Source organism: Rhineura floridana, chromosome 7 (genome assembly GCF_030035675.1).
Source record: "Rhineura floridana isolate rRhiFlo1 chromosome 7, rRhiFlo1.hap2, whole genome shotgun sequence".
Lineage (NCBI taxonomy): Eukaryota > Metazoa > Chordata > Lepidosauria > Squamata > Rhineuridae > Rhineura > Rhineura floridana.
Window position 1 is genome coordinate 86,536,128 of NC_084486.1, and position 21,320 is coordinate 86,557,447.

Sequence of the window (21,320 nt, forward strand, 5' to 3'; positions counted from 1 at the left end):
GGGATTTCTCGCACTCAGATAACATGCGCGAGCGCAGCAGCATTTGAGCCGGGAAGAGCGCGTGAACAGGGAGGCTGCTCGAGAAGACACGCACGGTGTGTCGATGTGTGTGTGCCTATTACGGAATATGAAGCGTCTTCCTGCCTTATGGTGGCATCACCGAATGCATCAAAGTGCAAAAGACGGCAGGAGTGGGCTTGTATGTGTACGTGTACCCACGAAACTGGAGTAGTGGTTTCACCCGAGGCCCCTTTGTAATAGTGGCAGCCTTGGGAAAGAGGCACTTCAGTATGCTCAAGCGTATGCCAGCCTCTGTGTGTGTAGCTCTGTGGGGGATTTTGCTATACAACAGTAAAATTGCTGGGTATAGATACAAGTGTGTCTGAGCACTTGCTTTTGGGGCGTGTGTGTGGGGTTAATAATAATAATAGTTAATAAACACACATGGGAGAGATGTTGGCAAAGAGTGGGATCAGTGTCAGGGTATGCTTTCACAGTAACGAATTGTAAAAGTGCATCATACAGGAGGGTGAGTGAGGAGGCTGTTGGTGTGATATATTCAGAAACACACGTTGGGACCCTACCCTATCTCCAGAGATCCCAGGGCTGCTGAGACAGAGGCCATCATGGGGCAAAAAGAGCACGCATGAGAAAATAGGTACAGCCTAAGTGGAGAATCTGTCCGGGACCTGAGAATGTGGCCTGCATAGATGGACAGGCTGAAAAATTAATGCCTGTGCAAGACCAGTGAAAAGATACTTGTGCAGAGTATAAACATGGCCATTTAATATTCCAATACATTTATATTCCACTTTTCTATAGAGACTGTACAAAGCAGCTAACAAACTCATTTAACAAAAATATAGAAATGGGTATGTGTAAAGTGATGGTGCACTTTCTGAAAACTGGGCAAGTTAGGTATGCAGATTAAGTGCAGGAGCAACCAATGGTGCTTCGTTAATTGTGCGTATGTGTGACAGAGGGAGGGGGAGAAGCAATACACTGCACCCGCAATGACTAATGACTGCTCCTGTTTCCCTAGGGTTTTACGTAGGCCAAGGCTGGCACTTAGCTCTGGAATCTGTTTGCAATGCTACTGCTCAGCCCTGTGACACGTGAAGCACACAGCCACAGACTTCCCTTCCTTCTGCAATATATACACCAGCCTTTCCCCACCTGGTGCCCTCAAGGCAGTGCAACTCTCCTCAGCCCCAGGCAGTGCGGCCTGGTAGAAAGGGATGGAAGGGCAAAGGCTGCACCTTCTAGACAGGCTTGAGCCCCAGGCACCTATCATTTCGGAAGTGAAACACTTTAAGGGGGAGACACAAGAGGCCAAGCCCCTTTAGATCTCTGCAGCGGACAAGGAAAATACTAGAGGGAAAAGGGTGGGTCCAAAGTGGAGATTTGTACCAAGTGACTTAAGAACAGTTAACTGTCCTTCACTGGCCCATCAGAAGCCAAAATGACTAATTCCAAAAGCACTGGGATAATAAATAAATGGGAGAAAATTAGATCCAAGTCCTCCTTCACACAATGCATAAATGACTTGATGGACTCCACAGGCACAAGGCATAGTGATAGGCACAGGCAATTAGATACACTCTGAGGACAGGGCCATCAGTGGTTACTAAGTTGTAAGGTCTAACTGAAACCTCCAGGGGCTGGAGGCTGGGGCAATATACCTCTGTATAGCAGGTGACGGGGACAAACGATTGATTGATTGATTGATTGATTGATTGAATTTATTAGTCGCCCATCTGGCTGGCTGTCCAGCCACTCTGGGCGACATACAAAATAGGCATACAATACCTAGACATTAAAAATCTAAAAACAATGAAGATAAAATCTAGCCGTATGAGAGAGGATGTACTGCTTTCATGCTCTGGCTGTGGGTAACATCGCAATTTTTGGTGGCTACTGTAAAAAACAAGAGGCTAGACTAGATGGATCTTCAGTCTGATCCAGCAGGGTGCTGTTCTCATGTTCTTAGGTGACAGAAGCAGCAGTAAATATCAGCAAAAGGAGGAAAAGGACTAATTTCCAATACATAAAGAAAAGACAACAAACTCCAAATAAATGGATGGGGCTGTTTAGGGGAAAGGTTATTTAGCACGATTGTATGCTGTCTTTCCACCAGCATCGTCCCCCACAAGGAAGCTGACAACCAAATAACAATAAAATAAATTAATTATTAATTACTATGTATTACATTTATATCCCACCCTTCCTCCCAAGGAGGCCAGGGCAGAATACATACATTGCAAAAAGTAAAATTTATTTCTATGCATGTATATTTTTAAAACTCTTTAATTTTATTTGTATTTTTAAAAAATTAAGTCAACTTCTTTTATTGACATCCCAAGATATGACTAACTTGGGATCTAATTTCAATTAACTTAGTTCAATTAACTTAGTCTGGATCCACCCCAGTACCTGGGAAGGATGTTCCATAGTCTGGGTGTCACCAGAGAAAAGACTCTGTCCCAAAAGAGGCCATTGATTGCACCACTTAAGGAGGGTGGGGGCAAGCAAGGCCTCATACTGGTCAGTTCAAGGAGCAGGTGGTCCTTCAGATTCCTTGTTTCAGATGGTTTACAGCAGTCTTCCTCAATTTGATGCCCTCCAGATGTTTTGAAGGTTGGTTTAAGGCTTTAAACAGGTCAAACTCAGCATAAAAAATTGTGCCCAGGAAGAAACGTGTATTTAGTGCAGAAGCGTAAGCAGTGGTGATATGTGATCGGCTGTACAAGGATTATCATAGGATCCTCACAAATCCAGATTCTAAGCTGATCAGGGAGAAGCTTCTATTGCATCCCTCCCCACAGGAAAGCAACTATGTTGTGATTAAATCTGATTCTCTTGAACATAAAACATCACAATCCTGTCAACACAAGCCAGCAGAGATAGGGGCATTTGTAGTGGATAAGTCCCAGCATTCTGTTCCTCAGACCACAGATGCCATGTTTGTGATGTTATTCTGGCAAGATTGTTGGTGCTCACACAATCACTTTCTGAGGTCATCCTGTGAACACAGCACTGTTAAATCAGAAAGGGCTGGCCAAGTGCCTTTTTCCCCACACATGACATGCAATAGGACTCCAAGAGTCCATTCACAGTACAGGTGGGATAATAAATTCAGACATAGTTGTTACCGGATGACTTTCAGAACCCATTGCATGACTCCTACAGCAGCCCAGTGTTTTCTCAATGTGATTAATTTCTGGCAGCCATGTGTTTAGGGAGGGGTGTTCATGTGCCTGTAAAGAGGCTCTAAATACCAATTCCATCCCAAGTGGAATGCTGGCTTTCTCACAAGTGATACTTGCTGTTGTTTTGGTCTTCTGAGTCTACTGTCACTATTCAGCATGGGACCGGACTTAAAACTATTATGCATGGACTTGGGAAAATCTGGTTTTGTGGATTGGGACAAGCAGTGCAAGCGAAGGACAGCAAGTGACAGACATTAAAAGAATTAGAGTAAAGAGCAAGACTTTCAGGAGGGGGAAAAACACACCACCAAAACAAATAAATAAGCCACAGTACCCATTATCTTCACTAAGTCCCATTATCCACTTACCCTTCCTCTCTTCCTCTACTTTCAAGGCAAGCTAAGCCATCAGGTGGGGGGGGTGGGCGTGGGAGGGAAAGAACACTGGTGGGCACAAATATCCACAAAACTATTAAAGTGCTCCAAAACTCTGTCATTTTTCCTCTTTGCTGCTCTCTGAAGCCAAGCCTAAGCAATACAGCAGGCCAGCTAGAGGGGTGAAAGCCTCAGGAGGGTTCAAAAGCAGCACACCTTCTGCTTAAGAGGTAATTCTATCTGCTCTGCTCACTGATAAGGCCAGAAGCTGCGGCCTTGCTAACTTCTAGAACATCAAAAACAGAGGAAAGTAGGGGACTAGGCAGATGATTACGAGTTTGCCTTTTAGTGAACTTTGTGTTTGCAGTAACATTTTCCCCCCATGCTAGGAAAAAACCCAACCCAGATCTAATAAATATACAGTGTAATACCATTATCCAAACCATTGATTTATCTAACTCACTTATCTCTTCCATGTAGCTTTTTGTCACCTTTAACAGTGGTTGTTTTTGCTGCCACATCCTAAAACGTCTTGTGGCACCTTAAATACCAAGAGATGTATGAGCTCTAGCCCACAAAAGATTATGCCACAATAAATCTATTACTTTTAAGGTGTTAGGAGACTCATTATTTTCTCTTTACCAATGCAACATTCACTCTCTTCAATCCAAATCTGATCATTTGAATGCTTTGGTTATCCCCCTGGCTATTTTGGATAAATTAGTCAGTATTGTATTTGACATTGGAAGTTTCAATATCCTCTATTATTTATAAAACCAAAACCATAAAAAAAGAAATATGGTAAAACAACAAAAACTCATTAAAAAGAGTATAACTCAAAGCAACTTGTTTGCAAAACTCAGTCAAAGGTTTTGCCAAGTCCAAAGTTATTTTAAGGAAATATTTCCTGCCAGGTTAATGCAAACCACTCCACACAGTATCCTGTCTCCAGTGGTGCCCACCGACACATCTTATAATATGTATGAGAAGCTACAGGGCCATCAGCCCCGTCAATTGGCTGTCACTTCTTAAGATGTAGGGATACTTTGCACTCCCCTTTGAAAAGATTATCCTAAATTTTCAATCAACTCCCAATAGTGATATAGTAAAAAGAGAACCCATATATACTTTTTAAAAATTGTAATGGAAGAGCCTCATAGCTTTCTGCTTCCAGTTTACATCAGGACAGAGTTTTAACCAATTTCCTATGTAAGAAGCAATAGGGAATTGGAACAGCAATATTAACTGAAAGCTAAATAAAATAAAATAATGACAACAGAAGATTTATGTAACTTTAAAGTTGACAATGAGGACATTGAACTTGTCAAGGATTATCAATACTTCGGCCCAGTCATAACCAAAATGGAGACAATAGTCAAGAAATCAGAAGAAGGCTAGGACTGGGGAGGGCAGCTGTGAGAGAACTAGAAAAGGTCCTCAAATGCAAAAATGTATCACTGAACACTAGAGTCAGGATCATTCAGACCATGGTATTCCCGATCTCTATGTATGGATGTGAAAGTTGGACAGTGAAAAAAGAGGATAAGAGAAAAATGAACTCATTTGAAATGTGGTGTTGGAGGAGACCTTTGCGCATACCATGGACTGTGAAAAAGACAAATAATTGGGTGTTAGAACAAATTAAACCAGAACTGTCACTAGAAGCTAAAATGATGAAACTGAGGTTATCATACTTTGGACACATCATGAGAAGACATTATTCACTAGAAAGGACAATAATGCTGGGAAAAACAGCAGGGAGTAGAAAAAGAGGAAGGCCAAACAAGAGATGGATTAATTCCATAAAGGAAGCCACAGACCTGAACTTAAAAGATCTGAACAGGGTGGTTCATGACTAGGGTTGCCAGGTTCAGGGCCTGAGACTGATCCTGTATCTTTAGGAGAAGAGAAAGTCAGCCAAGTGCAGGTGTTCTTGCAACACTGTAATGGGAAAAACCACAAGGTGGAATTCTCCCTTCCCTCTGAACAACTTTTAAAGATACAGAAGACCTCTTGGAGGCCGGGCAGGATCAATCTCAGGCCCTGAGCCTGGCAACCCTATTCATGACAGATGCTCTTGGAGGTCACTGACTCATAGGTTCGCCATAAGTCGTAATCGACTTGAAGGCACATAACAACAAAATTATGACATTAGGGTAGCTTCTCCAGTAGGAACTGCTATTCCACATATCTCACACAGCTACCTCTACTAGGACAGCTTTTCAAGTAGACCAGTGAGTAAGACTATTGCTTGAACAAGCTGAGGTGGTTTAGATTTAGTGATGCCACCAAAACTCAAAGTTAATCAGTTCATAAGTAAAATCCAACAGGTTGATAGTTCCTGAATGCATAATGAACCCTGACGTTGATCCAATGACTCAATATTTTCATAATTCAAGCTGAGACTGATTACAGGTTAACTCATATTTTCTGTGCTCACATTTTCTGCACATGACTAAGCACCCAAACTCCGCGATTTTCATGTATGCTCAGATATTGGTTGCTGTAACCTTTTACTTTTGGAAGGAAGTTAAAAAGTTCAATTGCAATGCACATGCATGTGAAATGATTTTACTGTAACAGTGTAGTTACTCTGTGCCAAAAGAACCAATTTGTTTAAGAGTTTGGATCTGAAACCATACAACAACCAATCAATAAAACATGTGAAAACAGTTATTCAGAAACAGCCAATAATGTGGTAATGCATGGGGTTGGAAAACAATGCCATATTATACATGCCACATTCCCAGGATGTCTCAAAAATCAGAGATATATCTTGAAAACTCATCTGAATTTGTACCTTTGGATTCATAACTCGATGAGCAAATCACAAATTCTATCAAGGCAAAATCACAAATTGCATGTATCCTCATTAACCTTGTTTCAGGCAGCAGATAAAACTTTTTATTTCAAAGAGCTGTTTCGTTGAATTAGATTTTGTTCTGGCAGCAGTACTGTTTTTTACTCTTTTCCCTTGTTTTTATTTTTTAAAAATGTGCAAATTTTTTGTACAGTATATAGTATTATAAAACACTCAGAACTCAGCCATGGTAAATAAAGGAACTAGATAATAAAATGGGCACCAATGTATCCAGTATAAAAAAGTCACACTGTACATTGTGGGACCAAGGTTATCAGAGCTGGTGTCAGAGCTGGTGGCATTTTGTGCTGAGCCAAGATCAATGCATCAGTGTTTTGTTGTTGTTTGTATCGGTGCTGTAAACAAACAAAAACACTGAAATGACTTTGGCTGTGGGTTGGTTTCCTTCATTGCTTATACAGCAAATGCCTTCTATATTCTACCTTGGGACATACAAGGAATCATCAATCACACCTACAGAGCATGGTTTACTCGTCCTAGCAGGGAGAAAAGGGCAATGGCAAAGAAATATTTTTTTAAAAAAATCTCTCATTTTCCAAGAGTCTAACAGCGCAATCCTATATATGTCTACTTAGAAGTAAGTCCCCTTGAGTTACTGAAGGGAGACACACTCTGGCCCCATCCATGAGCCAGGAAACTAAGGGTCACTGGGAGTCTGCACCCCCTGCCTTCTAGAATGAGCATCACAACAAAGGCAAGGCTGAACTGGTCCATTCATCATTGAGTCTTCCAGTGCTTGCTTTCCTTCCTACCCCTTCATTTCTCCTTCTGTATCATGTCTATTAGCTTGCAAGCCTGCAGAAAGGGACTGACTTATCATTTGATATATGAGCAGCACTTAGAAAAGTTTAGGGGCTTTATAAGGGTTAAACAATGACAACAATACTAATAGAGTTGGGCGGGGCTTAGACCCAGGTAAGTGGGTATAGGATTGCAACCCAAGGCTTACACACACACACACACACACTTTTACCTGATCTTGCAAGCAATTGATGGGCTTGTGCAGCCGGCTACATTACAAAAATAAAAAATGAAGAGAAGACGCCATCAGCAGCTAAGGTATATACAAAAGTAATTAATCTGAAACAGTAAGACAAAGGTTGAAAGAAGATCTCCAGAAGCACCAAGACACCCATATTTGCAGTTTATGGGTGACAGTCAATGTTAGTCCTACTCAGAGTAGACCTACTGAAGTTAATAGAAATTCTTAACTTGGGCTCATTAATTTCAATGGGTCTACTCTGAGTAGGACTTAGCTGAATACAACCTCTTGTAAAATTCAAGAGAGAGAAAAATAATTTGGGAAGGTGAGATCAGACAATAACCTTTTCTCTACCTCTACCTCTAAAGGACTGGGCTGCACAACAACAAAATAAAAATATCAAATTTTCTGCCGTCCTCAACACTTGGCAACTTCCAGTATATCCATCCCAGGGCAGAACCTTGGCTTTCAGACACAAAGTTCTCCAGACCAGGGACGTTCTCTGCACAGGGCAAAAGGACCACAGCTCAGTAGCAGAGCATATGCTTCATATGCAAAATGTCTCACGTTCAATCCCCAACATCTCCAGGAAGGGCTGGGAGAGACCTTGATATGAAACCCTGGAGAGCCACTGCCGGTCAGTGTGGACATTACTGAGGTAGATAAACCAATGGCCTGACTTAGTATAAGGCAGTTTCCTATGCTCCTAAGAAATCTTAAGAGGAGCGAGAAAGAGAGATTCTCACACATTTTCAAAGGCAGAGAGGGTGGCTTACCTTTCACGAGGATATGCAGGTAAGATCACTGAGCAGAAGGCAGCAGCATGGGTGTTGGTGAACTGATGCAAAATCAAGTAAGGGTATGCTAATATTGCCCCTACAGACAGTGAGGAGTGCATGCATGGTCCATCTATCTACCTATCACAGCTCAGGCATGGAGCTCTTCGCACAGGTACAATAAGCACAAACCTAGAGGGGATCTGAGGAAGGAGGAGAATTTTTGTGGTCAAGATGCCCCTTAGCCCTTCTGCTTTACAGAGAAATTATCCCAGTAAGAATGTCCCCCTCACTCCTGCCTGAGTCCAGGATGGGCTGACAGCTGTTAATTCAGTGTAAATGGCTAGTGATGGCTCAGGACTTCCCTCCCCTCTGCATCCCACCCAAGACCTTATCTTATCAAAACCCATAATTACAATTACTATTTTGTTTTCCCAGATCAGCAATCAGTGCTTTTTGCCACCTAAACAGCTCCTGTCAGCCTGATCCATGAGTGACAGATAAAGGGTTTCTCTCTGTGTCACTACTCACTCTCTCACTCACACACACACATGGCCAAAGGAGGGCACTGTGCTCTTCAAGGCTGCTTTGTTTCTTTCTCCACCCCCAAATAAAAGGTGACCACATATTGCCTTTAGCTTCTTTATCTGAAAAAAGAATGGAAATGTTTACCTGTCTCAAATTTCACCTCAGCAAAACATTATCTTAGCCTCTCCCTTCACAAAAATGGAGATAATAGTGTCCCTCCTTGCAGAACTATTGTTACTGAGACACTCTAAAAGATGTTCTTTGACCACTTGAAATTAACTATAGAAATCCTAAGTACTATTATTACATAATCACATATTGTGATCAGTAATACCTAGTTTTTCTTTCACACACACACACACAACATCAGGTGTGGAGAACCATTAGCTCTCCAGATGTTGCTGAACTCCAATTTCCATCATCCCTGTCATTGGCCATGCTTTCGTTGGGACTGATGGACGTCATGGTTCATCCCTCTTCCTGGGATGTAGGTGCCTCAATAGTAGCTTAACAGTACTTAACAGGGACATTTATTGCTTAAATATATTCCTTTAAATTACTTTAAAAGTGGAATTTTATTATCATTATTTATTTAATTAATGAATTTATATCCCAGGGCGGAACCAGGTGCTAAAACACTAAAAATATTTATAAAACATCTGAAAAACAAATTTAAAAACAAAACATCTTTTTAAAAAATCTTTAAAAATAACTTAAAAAACAATTCCAACACAGATGCAGACTGGGATAAGGCTTGTTGAAAGAGGAAGGTCTTCAGTACTAGCAGCTGCAGTTGTACTGAATGTGGAATTTGTATTTTTATATAATATATATCGGTTTTTGTTGAGAGACAAAAGTGGGTGGGGCAGGAAACGTAAATTTTACCTTTGTACAATAGGTTAGTTTCCACACTCACTCCCTGTCACCTGGCAAGCAAGAGGCATTATCAGAGTTCAGTGACACATTCTAGCCAGGCAAACACACTCATGAAGGGCAGGAAGCAGGGCTGTGCCTGGTGAGAGTCCCAAGGGCCAGTTAGAAAGGCCTGGAGGGCTCCATTCGGCCCCTGGACCTGAGGTTTGCATCAGGTATTTCATTCTGAAAATAGTGAAGGTGTCTTAGTAGACAGAAAGAGTCCAGAACTGCAGGCCTGAAACCAACTGGTAGCCAATGCTATAGCCTAGCGCTATAGGCATCCCTAGCCTTAATTTTGCTTGTGCTGCCACAATGAATTTCACTTTCTGCTTTTTCTAGCTGCATATATACCATACATTTATTATTATTATTATTATTATTATTATTATTATTATTATTATTATTATTATTAACAACATTTGTATACTGCCCCATAGCCAAAGCTCTCTGAGCGGTTTACAACAATTAAAAACAAATACACAAATTTGAAACCACTTAAAAAAAAATAATTAAAAAAAAACAATTTAAAAACACATGCTAAAATGCCTGGGAGAAGAGGAAAGTCTTGACCTGGCGCCGAAAAGATAACTGTTGGAGCCAGGTGCACCTCGTCAGGAAGATAATTCCATAATTTGGGGCCCACCACTGAGAAAGCCCTCTCCCTTGTTGCCAGCCTCCCAGCTTCCCTCAGAGTAGGCACCTGGAGGAGGACCTTTGATCTTGAGCATAGTGTACAGGTGGGTTTGTGTCGGGAGAGGCGTTCCATCAAGTATTGTGGTCCCAAGCCGTGTAAGGCTTTATAGGTTAAAACCAGCACTTTGAATCGAGCTCGGAAACATACAGGCAGCTAATGCAAGTGGGCCAGAATCGGTTTTATATGTTCGAACCATCTGATCCCTGTTACCAATCTGACCGCTGCATTTTGCACAAGCTGCAGTTTTCGAACCATCTTCAAAGGCAGCCCTATGTAGAGTGCATTGCAGTAATCTAACCTGGAGGTTACCAGAGCATGGACAACTGAAGCCAGGTAGAAGGCACTGCGTGCCACCGAGGCTACCTGAGCCTCAAGTGACAGAGATGGTTCTAGGAGAACCCTTAAGCTACGAACCTGCTCCTTCATGGGGAGTGCAACCCCATCCAGGACAGGTTGAACATCCACCATCTCGTCAGAAGAACCACCCACTACCAGCATCTCAGTCTTGTCTGGATTGAGCCTCAATTTATTAGCCCTCATCCAGTCCATTGTCGCAGCCAGACACTGGTTCAGCACACTGACAGCCTCACCTGATGAAGATGAAAAGGAGAAATAGAGCTGCATGTCATCAGCAAACTGATGGCAGTGCACTCCAAAGCTCCAGATGACCGCACCCAACGGTTTCATGTAGATGTTGAACAGCATGGGGGCCAGAACTGTGGAACCCCATACTGGAGAGTTCAGGGTGCCGAGCAACGCTCCCCAAGCACCACCTTCTGGAGCCGACCCGCCACGTAGGAGTGCAACCACTGCCACGCAGTACCTCCCACTCCCAACTCAACCAGTTGTCCCAGAAGGATACCATGGTCAATGGTATCGAAAGCCGCTGAGAGATCAAGGAGAATCAACAGAGTCACACTCGCCCTGTCTTTCTCCCGACAGAGGTCATCATACAGGGCAACCAAAGTTGTTTCTGTGCCAAAACCAGGCCTGAAACCAGACTGAAATGGATCCAGATAATCAGTCTCATCCAAGAGTGTCTGGAGCTGGCTTGCCACCACTCATTCAAGGATCTTGCCCAGCAATGGAACATTTGCCACTGGCCTATAATTATTAAGATTTTCTGGGTCCAAGGAGGGTCTCTTCAGGAGTGGTCTGACTACCGCCTCTTTCAGGCAGCCAGGGACCACACGCCCTCTCGCAGAGAGGCATTAAGCACTTCCCTGGCCCAGCCGGCTGTTCCATCCCTGCTAGCTTTTATTAGCCAAGAAGGGCAAGGATCCAGCACAGAAGTGGTTGCATGAACCTGTCCAAGTCAACATCCTCAAGCTGTACCAACTGAAACTCATCCAAGAAATTGGGACAAGGCTGTGGTCTGGATACCTCACTTGATTCACCTGCTATAACACTGGAGTCTAAGTCCTGGGGGATGCTAAAGATTTTATCCTGGAAGTGCCTAGCAAATTCGTTACAGCGGGCCTCAGATGGATCTACCAAGTCCTTGGGGCCAGCGTGTAATAGTCCCTGGACAATTCTGAAGAGCTCTGCTGGGCGGCAGATTGATGATTTGATAGTGGCAGCAAAATATCATTTTTTGCTGCCCTCACTGCCCCTAAATACAGCTTACCATAGGCACTTACCAGTGTGTAACTGCATTCACCAGGAGTTCGTCTCCATCTGCACTCAATCCATCTCCCATATGTTTCATCGCTCTCAGCTCTGGGGTATACCATGGAGCCGTACGAGCTCTACACAGCAGAGGGCATTCAGTAGCAATCATGTCAACTGCCCGGGTCATTTCTGTATTCCACAGTTCAACCAGGGTTTCGACAGGAGTGCCAGCCCTATCAGCCGGAAAACTTCCCAGAGCCCTTTGGAAACCATCCGGATGCATTAGTCTCTGGGGGCGGACCAGCATCCCCTTCAAAAAAAGAATCCTGGAAACTAGGTTGTTAAAGGTGTTGGGAATTGTAGCTCTGTGAGGGGTAAATGACAGTTCCCAGGATTCTGTACTCAGCGTAAGAGTGCCAGCTTCTTCTTTTTTTCACTTACAGGTATTCTGTGTCTTTAACAGCTTCATGACAAGCAAAATCCAAATAGGCAATGCTTATTGAGGCATGGAGATGAGCTTCACATGGTGAATTTCTGCGCATCATTCAACTGTTAAAGTCTCAGGAACCTGGCAGAAAAAATCCAGCAACTCTTAAATTACCTGACCCACTAGCTGATGCTCATTTGGGAGTAAATGCCTCTCCAGTTCTGGTTCCTCCTCTGCCACCAGGTTCTTCAAGGAAAGGACAGTGCATTGTAGGTTCCTGATGCTGGGTTGTGGTTTTCTGGGACACAACTGAGCAAAGAGAAATGGCTTCATGCTCTGTTCCTCTTTCCCTATGAGGAAAGGTTGCAGCATTTGGGGCATTATAGTTTAGAGAAAAGGTAAGAGGTGACATGATAGATGTTTATAAAATTATGCATGACATGGAGAAAAAGTTGATAGAGAAAAACTCTTCTCCCTCTCTCATAACACTAGAACTCGTGAACATCCAATGGAAGATTCAGGACAAACAAAAAGAAAGTAGTTCCTCACACAGCACATAGTTAAACTATGGAATTTGCTCCCAGAAAATGTAATGATGGTCACCAACTTGGATGGCTTTAAAAGAAGATTAGACTAATTCATGCAGCTATTAGCCATGACAACTAAGCTCTGCCTCCACAGGTGAAGGCAGTATCCAGTAGGCACTTCGTATGTTCTTATGTCCCTCCTAAAAGGTAAATGGACTGCCTTCAAGTTGATCCTGACTTATGGTGACCCTATGAATAGGGTTTTCATGGTAAGCGGTATTCAGAGGGGGTTTACCATTGCCTCCCTCTGAGGCTGAGAGGCAGTGACTGGCCCAAGGTCACCCAGTGAGCTTCATGGCTGTGTGAGGATTTGAACCCTGGTCTCCCAGGTCATAGTCCAACACCTTAACCACTACACCACACTAGCTCTCATGTCCCTCCCAAGCGTAGTTAAAATATCCAGGTAAAAAGCTAGGTGTGCTTTTTACGAGCTTCAGTCATTTCTGGACTAGGACAGCGTGTTGTCTGCATGCTAGTAACCTCCAGGCTGGATTATTGCACTGTGCTCTATGTGGGGCTGTTCTTGAGGTTGGTCTAGAAGCTGCAGCTGGTGCAACATGTGGTGTCTCAACTGCTCAGTGGGGCAGGGTATTGCCAACATGTTATCCTGCTGTTGAATGAATTGTACTGGCTGTCAAGTAGCTATTGGACTAAGTTCAAGGTGCTGATTTGCTGTATAAAGCCCTATACAGCTTGGGAGCAGCACACCTGAAAAATTGTCTCACCCCTTATATACCCAATCGATTACTGCGCTCTGCAGTTGAAGGCCTCCCGCAGATACCATCTTATCAGGAGGTCCGTTCCACACAACATAGGAAACAGAACTTTAGTGTAGTGGCCTACCCTTTAAAATTTCCTCCCCTTAAATATTATACAGATTCAGTCTTTGTTGTCTTTTCAACACCTACACAAGACCTTCCTCTTCCAACAAGTAAAGACCTTTATCCCAGTCTGCTTCTGTATTGAAATAGTTTTAAATATGTTGTTATTGCTTGTTGTTTGCTGCCCTGGGTTTCTTTGGGAAGAAAGGGCAGGATATAAATTTAACAAAACAAACAAACTTGCTAGATCCCCTGGAGTGATGGACCTAGGAACTATACCTATCTCCACGGCCCCTTCAGTTGATCTGCTTGCAGGAGATATTCCCAAGAGAGACTTTGCCATATGAACTTGTTTTGTTTATGTGTATGTGGCACTTCGCATTTAGAGGACCTTGACGGAGTAGATCATTTTCCTAACACATGAGAGGCTTTGTGGGATCTTTGATGTCTAAGACCCTCTTGCTGTTAACTCAACCTGTGTCCACAAGGTGGCACTCAAATCACTCTGAAAAACTTAAACTACATTTGTTTTAACCTCTGTTTTACATGCACTCTCTACCACCCTTGCAGTTTTTAATGTTTTTAATTGTTGTAAACCGCCCAGAGAGCGTCGGCTGTGGGGCGGTATACAAATGTAAATAACAACAACAACAACAATAATGATAATGGCAGTTCAATTATCATATTCCTTAGTCTTGTTTGTAGATTAAAATTATCTATAGCCATTTTGCATCCATTTTTTATTTTACTTCAAATTTCTTTACATGTAAAACAAGCAAACAAAAACCCTCCTCCCTTTCAACATGCATACACAGCTAAGTTATAACTTGCACCACTGCTTCCTTCTGCAGCTCTCAAGATAAACTATTTCCTTTTGAGCAAACCGTTGTTTCTGGTGTTTGTGTTCACCAAGGCAGAAACCATGTAGTTATAAACTTCTCTAACTGCTCATTTTTTAAAGTGGAAGGGCAATCCTTTTTTCACTCTGTCTGCCATCCTTCTTTCTTGATTTTTCTTTCTCTTTCCAACACTCCCTTCTCTTTCTCATTCTTCTGCCCCACCCAGTGGGCTGTGCTGCTGGGACAGGGGCAGATGGCTCTTGCTAGATGTCTTAACTAACCCAAGTGTTATTGGGCCACATTTGTTTTATCTGGAGATGCCAAGAATTGAACCTGGGATCTCATCCATGCAAAGCATTTTGTTCTACCACTGAGCTATTGGTTCTCCCAGTGGAACTCTTATGCCATGGAAGCTTGCTTCAGACCCAATTTCTATATGTAGCAGAATTAAGAGGTAAAGATTTTTGCTGGACTGAACCACTTTAAGGCTGTGGGTGGGAGGTGACATGTCTGATGCATGAATCAAACCTACATGCCTGTTGGGGTGGATAAGCAAAAATGGTAAAAGTGGCTGAAACAGGACTGCTATACAGAAGTAATTTTAAATTCAGGATTATAATCTCATATGTCTGCTTTCTACAGGAAATAATATGCTCCTTACAAACGCCAGAACCAAAGACCTGCTTCAATTATACTCAAGGATTTGGGCATGCCCCATAGGGATTTTGGCATACCCTATTCCACCTCTCAGACAGATTTCCCACATCGTATCAAAAACTGTTTTTGTGAATCCTTGCCATTTCAAAAGCTGTTTATTATGGGTACTGGAAGGCTGTTCAAGAAACACAATCCAAAATCCATCTTTGGTGTGCAGGTCTAGCTGCACAGTAAAGTGTGATCCATCTCCTGTGGGTCATTTCAAGCAGATACACATTTATGGACAGTCTGAGCAAGTATTTGCATGAATCTTTTCCCCACCCCCAGTTTCACAACATTAAAGAGACCTATCTATCCTGCATAGATTTGTTTATTTCAAAATCCTTGTTAGCATTACCAAGGCTTCATGACATATTTAGCAAAGTTAATCCTGGGTTAACACCAGTAACTTCTTGTTAATTATTTAAATTTCTAGCTTGCACTGTTTCAAGACCTCAGTATTAAAACTGCCCAACCAAAGCACTACGAAATGAGTAAAACAGTTCTGAAAGCAGCTCCGGGGGGGGGGGGGGAGAGGGGGAGGATATTCCCCAAAACCTGCTCTGATAGTCCAAGTCTCCCCACGCTGACTGTTAAACTAGGAACCTATGGGAGACAACAATAGAAACTCTAGTCAAATTACTCTGGTTTCAAATATGGCCCAGATCGATGCAACTTTAGAAGCATGTGTCTATCCTCCCACTTTCCTCAGGGGGGGGGGATGTGGACATTTAAAAAGCAGAAGGAATCGCAGTGGCACAGCCACTCAGCCTAGCCCAGCTACCAGTCCACAGTCTTAAAGCTCTCAGGGAGATAGATGGTCAATAGCTATTATTATATTATGTCAGTGTTTTCCTGTCTCTCTCCCCACACCCCCAGCCTGCTCCCATAAAAAGCTGGAGGGTGTGACAACAGCAGGTCTAGGCAGATTTATACCTTAGCAAGGAAGGCACTTCAGTTGGCAATGGCACTTGGTCAATGAAAACAACAATCTCAGAGTTCACAGCACAGGCAGAGTCCACCCCCCCATCTCCACAGAGGGAACCCATATTAATGCAGCATTATAGTGACAACGCCACCTTTGCCACAGCTGGGTGGCTCTGGCTTGCCCCAGGCAACACGGTGGGACCCAATTAACATCCCCTCTCTCCCAGGCTCAGAGAGCTCCCTAACCCAGCTTTCCAGGGCATGTTCCATGGGAATGACTTTCTTGTTTATACCCACAGCACAAACCTGGCCTAGGGGCAGCAGCAGCCATGCATGGGAGCAGGCCTTGCTTACACTCTTTGATTATCAGTAGCTGAACACAAAAGCAGCAATTCCCAGGTAAGGCATCAGCCACCTGAGAAGGTAGAAGTGCCTTGCTTTCTCTCTCCACACTGTTCTGTCTTGGTGGATGGCAGTAAAAGGGGTGTGAGCTATCCTAACATGAACCAGCGTTGTTATACAAGGGCGGGATGCCCAAGCACTAAGCAAGTGAGACAATTTCCTATTGTTTATTTATTTAAATAATTATTTAATTAAACTATTCACTGAGGTCACAGCCACCACATACATTTAAATCACATTTAATGCACATGGCTTCTCCCAGAGAATCCTGGGAACTGCAGTTTACCCCTCATAGAACAACAATTCCCAGCACCCTTAACAAACTAGTTACCAGAATTATTTGGGGGAAGTTGTCTGCTTTAAATGTGCGTTTAATGTCCTTTTAAATGCATGGCATGGTCCAGATCTAGTATTTCACACACATACAAAGTTTGTATAACATTTAAATGTAAAAATAAAATTAGCCCCAAGGTTGGAAACCAGGACACAGACAATTTTGACAAATGACCAGGAGCCTCCAAAACTGGCTAGTTAATAATCCTGTTTCCATCTTGGACAAGCAATCTAAGCACGTGAAATTCATTAACGGATACACAAGAATAATCAATCTACCTCCTGGCCCCTGCCAACAAGGATCCTAGATCGATTTCAGGACAAAACCCTGGAAGTGGTTTAAATCCATCTCACAGAATCAGCTGCGTTTATAGCAACTGAAGACCTTCTATGGAGTTTACTGTGTCAAGGTGACAGTGTTTAGGTATGCCATCAAATCTGGAACTGAAGGTGACTCAGGCAAACTTCAGAGGGGAGTGGACGGACACTGTAATTTTAGACATGTTTGTTTACTTACTAGTAGGTCTAAGCAACCTTTACCACATGGCTTTCAGGGCTCTGGCTTAGCAGTGGCTGAACTACTGACCCTGAGAGTTGGCAAAACACTGGGGTTACACTCTTGACATCCTAGCCTCGAGGTGCTGCTTCTTGAAATATCCTGTTGCCCAGCCCAATTCATGGTGCTTACCTCAATTTCCTCACACCAAAGTGGGGAAAATGCTGAGTGTACATGTTGGGTGTGTATTGGGGGCAGGAGGAGGCAAGGTTTTCCAAAGTATCCAAACACATCTCTATTTCAACAAAGGCCAGCTAGCTAGCCTAGTGTGTTTTTGTTTGTTTTTAAAAGGAGAGGCCTTTGAGGAGAAGGATATCGGCAATACAGAGTCCTGTATGAGTGAGGTGCTCATTTGGGCAGGCCTTGTGGATTTGCTAGCACCTCTGCCTGTCATTAAAGTGCTAAAGGGATGAGCATATTTATAATGCTTACTTTGGTGAGGACATTGAATCCCGTATTGTTTTGCTTCATAACAACATCCCTATATGGCATAAACAGCACTAGATGGGCTGAAAAGGCGCTTTATAGGATCTTATGTGAGTGTTTTAAGAGCTACAAAACTGTAGCATTCTAGATATCCTCAGATGGAAATAGAGATGGACCCAATAGGAGGCTGAAGCTTCTTTATATACATATATATTTTATATAGGAGAGTGGTGCACAACTCAGATAATTCTGAGGGCTGTTTTTATAGTTTTGCTAACTGAGGACCAAGTTGCTATGTTAACGGTTGAACAGGATATTCATTGTCTGTTAGCTCCTTTTCCCTCTCTGTACCCCATAGCACTCTTCTTTCTGCACAGTAGCAGGTCCTTCTAAAGCCCCACTCTCTGAACCTCCTCTCTCCTCTGCACTACTCTTCTTCCCCTTATCTCCTTTTTCTGTTTACCTAACGATTTCTCTCCACAGTTCCAGTTACCCCTCTTTTCTCTCTATGTAATCCATAACATTCTTTCCTCCTTGTACCATTTGTTTGAATGAAGTTTATGATATTATTTTATTTACACTGTATACTGTTTTGGTATGCTATGTAAAAAGCAGTGTATCTTTGCAATGTGAAAAGCAAAGCTTCATTCTGTGGTTGCTTGGACTAGAGATGCTTCCAGACTGAATCCCCCCTCAAAATAGCAGCAATCTCATTCTGACAAATTCAGGCTGCAGAATGAAAGTTGATTGGGTGTTCATGTGAAGCAAGCCTGCTTTCCCCCCAAATCAGACTTTTTTGCAATATGGAAAATAATGGGAAATTGCACTGGAAAGTGAGGGTTAGCAAATCAGAATGAATGCTCATTAAACAGTTGACATCTAACCTCCTCACAAATTTTGTGCCAACACATCAGGATGAATGCTCAATAAACAGCGTGTCTGGACTGGAAGTGAGTCCAAGTCCTTCAGCGCAGCAGCACCTGCCTTGCAAAACACTAAACCCACTGAAGCTAGACAGGCTTCAACAATGTCCACATTTCATCAGATTCTAAAACCTTAATTTTTACAGGCTTTCCCAGAAGGTCAAGTTGACTCACAGAAGGTATCTGATTCCTTTTCTGAGAACTTTTACTTGTTTTATTTTTATTGTTCGATACTGCTATGGTATTTTGTAATGCTGAGCAGTTTAGAAATATTACAAATAAATATGCAAATACATATTTTAAATTAATTAATTAATAAATACCACCGCAGGTTTATCTGCATGCCCACTTCTGTTATCTACATGTTTCTATCACAGAGGCCTACTAAGATAATTGGCTCAGGTAGGTTTTGTTGGTGGGCTCTTGTTGGGTCCATATCAGGTGTTTAGGAGGAGTCTTAGTAAGGAGGAACATGGGTGATGCCACCCCAGTTTTGGTGATCACGGGTAGAGGGAAGTATAGCCATGGGGATGTGGTGAATTACCATAGAAGATGAGGGCAAGGCTATCTACGCCTTGTTCCTTGCTGCCACTCCTCTCATGTTCCTCGTTGCTCATCTGCTGTGCCCACTGGCCTGTGTGTGTTGTTGTTTAATGCCAGATTGGTACACAATAAGACCATACTCATCCATGATTTGATTGTGGATGAAGGTGCCGATTTGGTGTGCATTACCGAGACCTGGGTGTGTGAGCTGGGAGGAGTTGATCTGACCCAGCTTTGCCAACCTGGATATTCGGTGCAACACCAGCACAGGCTGCAGGGATGGGGGGAGGAGTTGCTGTGGTCTACAGAACTTCCATCTCTGTCACCAGAAATCACTCTGTCTTGGAGCTGGCTGTGAGGGCTTGCACCTGGTGTGGGGCCAAGGAAACAGTAAACTAGAGTTGCTGCTGGTGTACTGTCCACTCTGCTGCCTGACAGCTTCTCTCACTGAGCTGGTGAAGGCCATCTCGGCTGTGGTATTGGAGGAGCCCAGAATGATAGTCCTAAGTGATTTCAATGTCTACGCTGAGGCTGCCTCTAGTGTTCCGACTCGGGACTTCATGGCCTCCATGACGACCATAGGGCTATCTGAAGTTGTCACCGGCCTGACACATAGGGCAGGGCACACCCTCGACTTGGTTTTTGCTCCAGATGGAGGAAAGGGTGGTCTGGAGATGGAGGGTGGATGTCATCCCATTGTCATGGTCAGACCACTTCCTTGAGAAGTTTAGACTTATGGTTCCAATCCTTCCCTGCAGGGGTGGTGGACAGATTAAGATGGTCCGCTTCTGGAGACTAATGGAATCCACTGGATTCCTGAATGTGCAAGGGGAGTTCCCAGTAGATAGAGCAGGTGACCCTGTTGAAGCCATTGTCATGCTGTGGACCAGCGAGGCGCATCGGGTTCTTGACACGGTTGCCCCCGAGCGCCCTCTCTGGCATTGTGGAGCCCGGTTTGCACCTTGGTATGCCAGTGAGCTAAGGGCAATGAAACAGGCTGGACGACAGCTAGAGCGCAAGAAGCAAAAGACGTGCTATGAGGCTGATCGGGCACAAGTAAAACATCATAACCGTGCCTACTGTGCGGCGGTAAGGGTGGTGAAGAAGCCCCACTTCAACCCAATGTTGAAGTTGCCAGTGGGAGGACAAAACTACCTAATTTGCCTTCCCTAGCCATTCTTAAATTCTTTTTCCAACAACAAAAAATCTACAAAAATTTGCAGGTTTCACATGCACACACTTTGTACAGCACAGTAAGATAAAAGTACATATGCATATTCATCTACTTTGCTTAATTTATTCAGAATTTTGAATTTAATGAACAAATCCATCTGTCTTAGCTCAAGGCCTCTCTAGGGTGGGGCGGGGGACAGTTTTGCAATGCAAGTCATCAGTGCTGGGGGGGGGATATCACCCAGTGCCCTTGCTATCTGCACCAAATTTGTAAAACATTTATTCCTAATTCAGAATTGTGGAGCTTGGCTCTTTTTCTACCTGCCTCTGCAGAGTTAATTTCTACCTTCTTAAGATGATTGAGTTTTGAGTCAGCTTCTCAGATCTCTTGCTTCCAGATATATATCCCAGCTTTCAGTTTATTCTTCTAGCCTTTGAAAGATGCCAGCATCCTTTTAAAAATGTGGTCACTCATATCAGAACTCCAGAACCTCTCCAAAGATTAGGGGTATAAAACTACAACTTTGTTAATGTTTCCAGGGATTGCATTGGCCCTTTCTGTGGTAGCATTTCCACCAGGAGCACTTACCAAGCTATCTGCACTCACTATTAGCAAAGTCAAGCTTTTGAGTCTGGTGTTCCTGGAGATCTCTTTAAAAAAAGGTGAGACAATTCAACAGATTAAACTTCATTCATG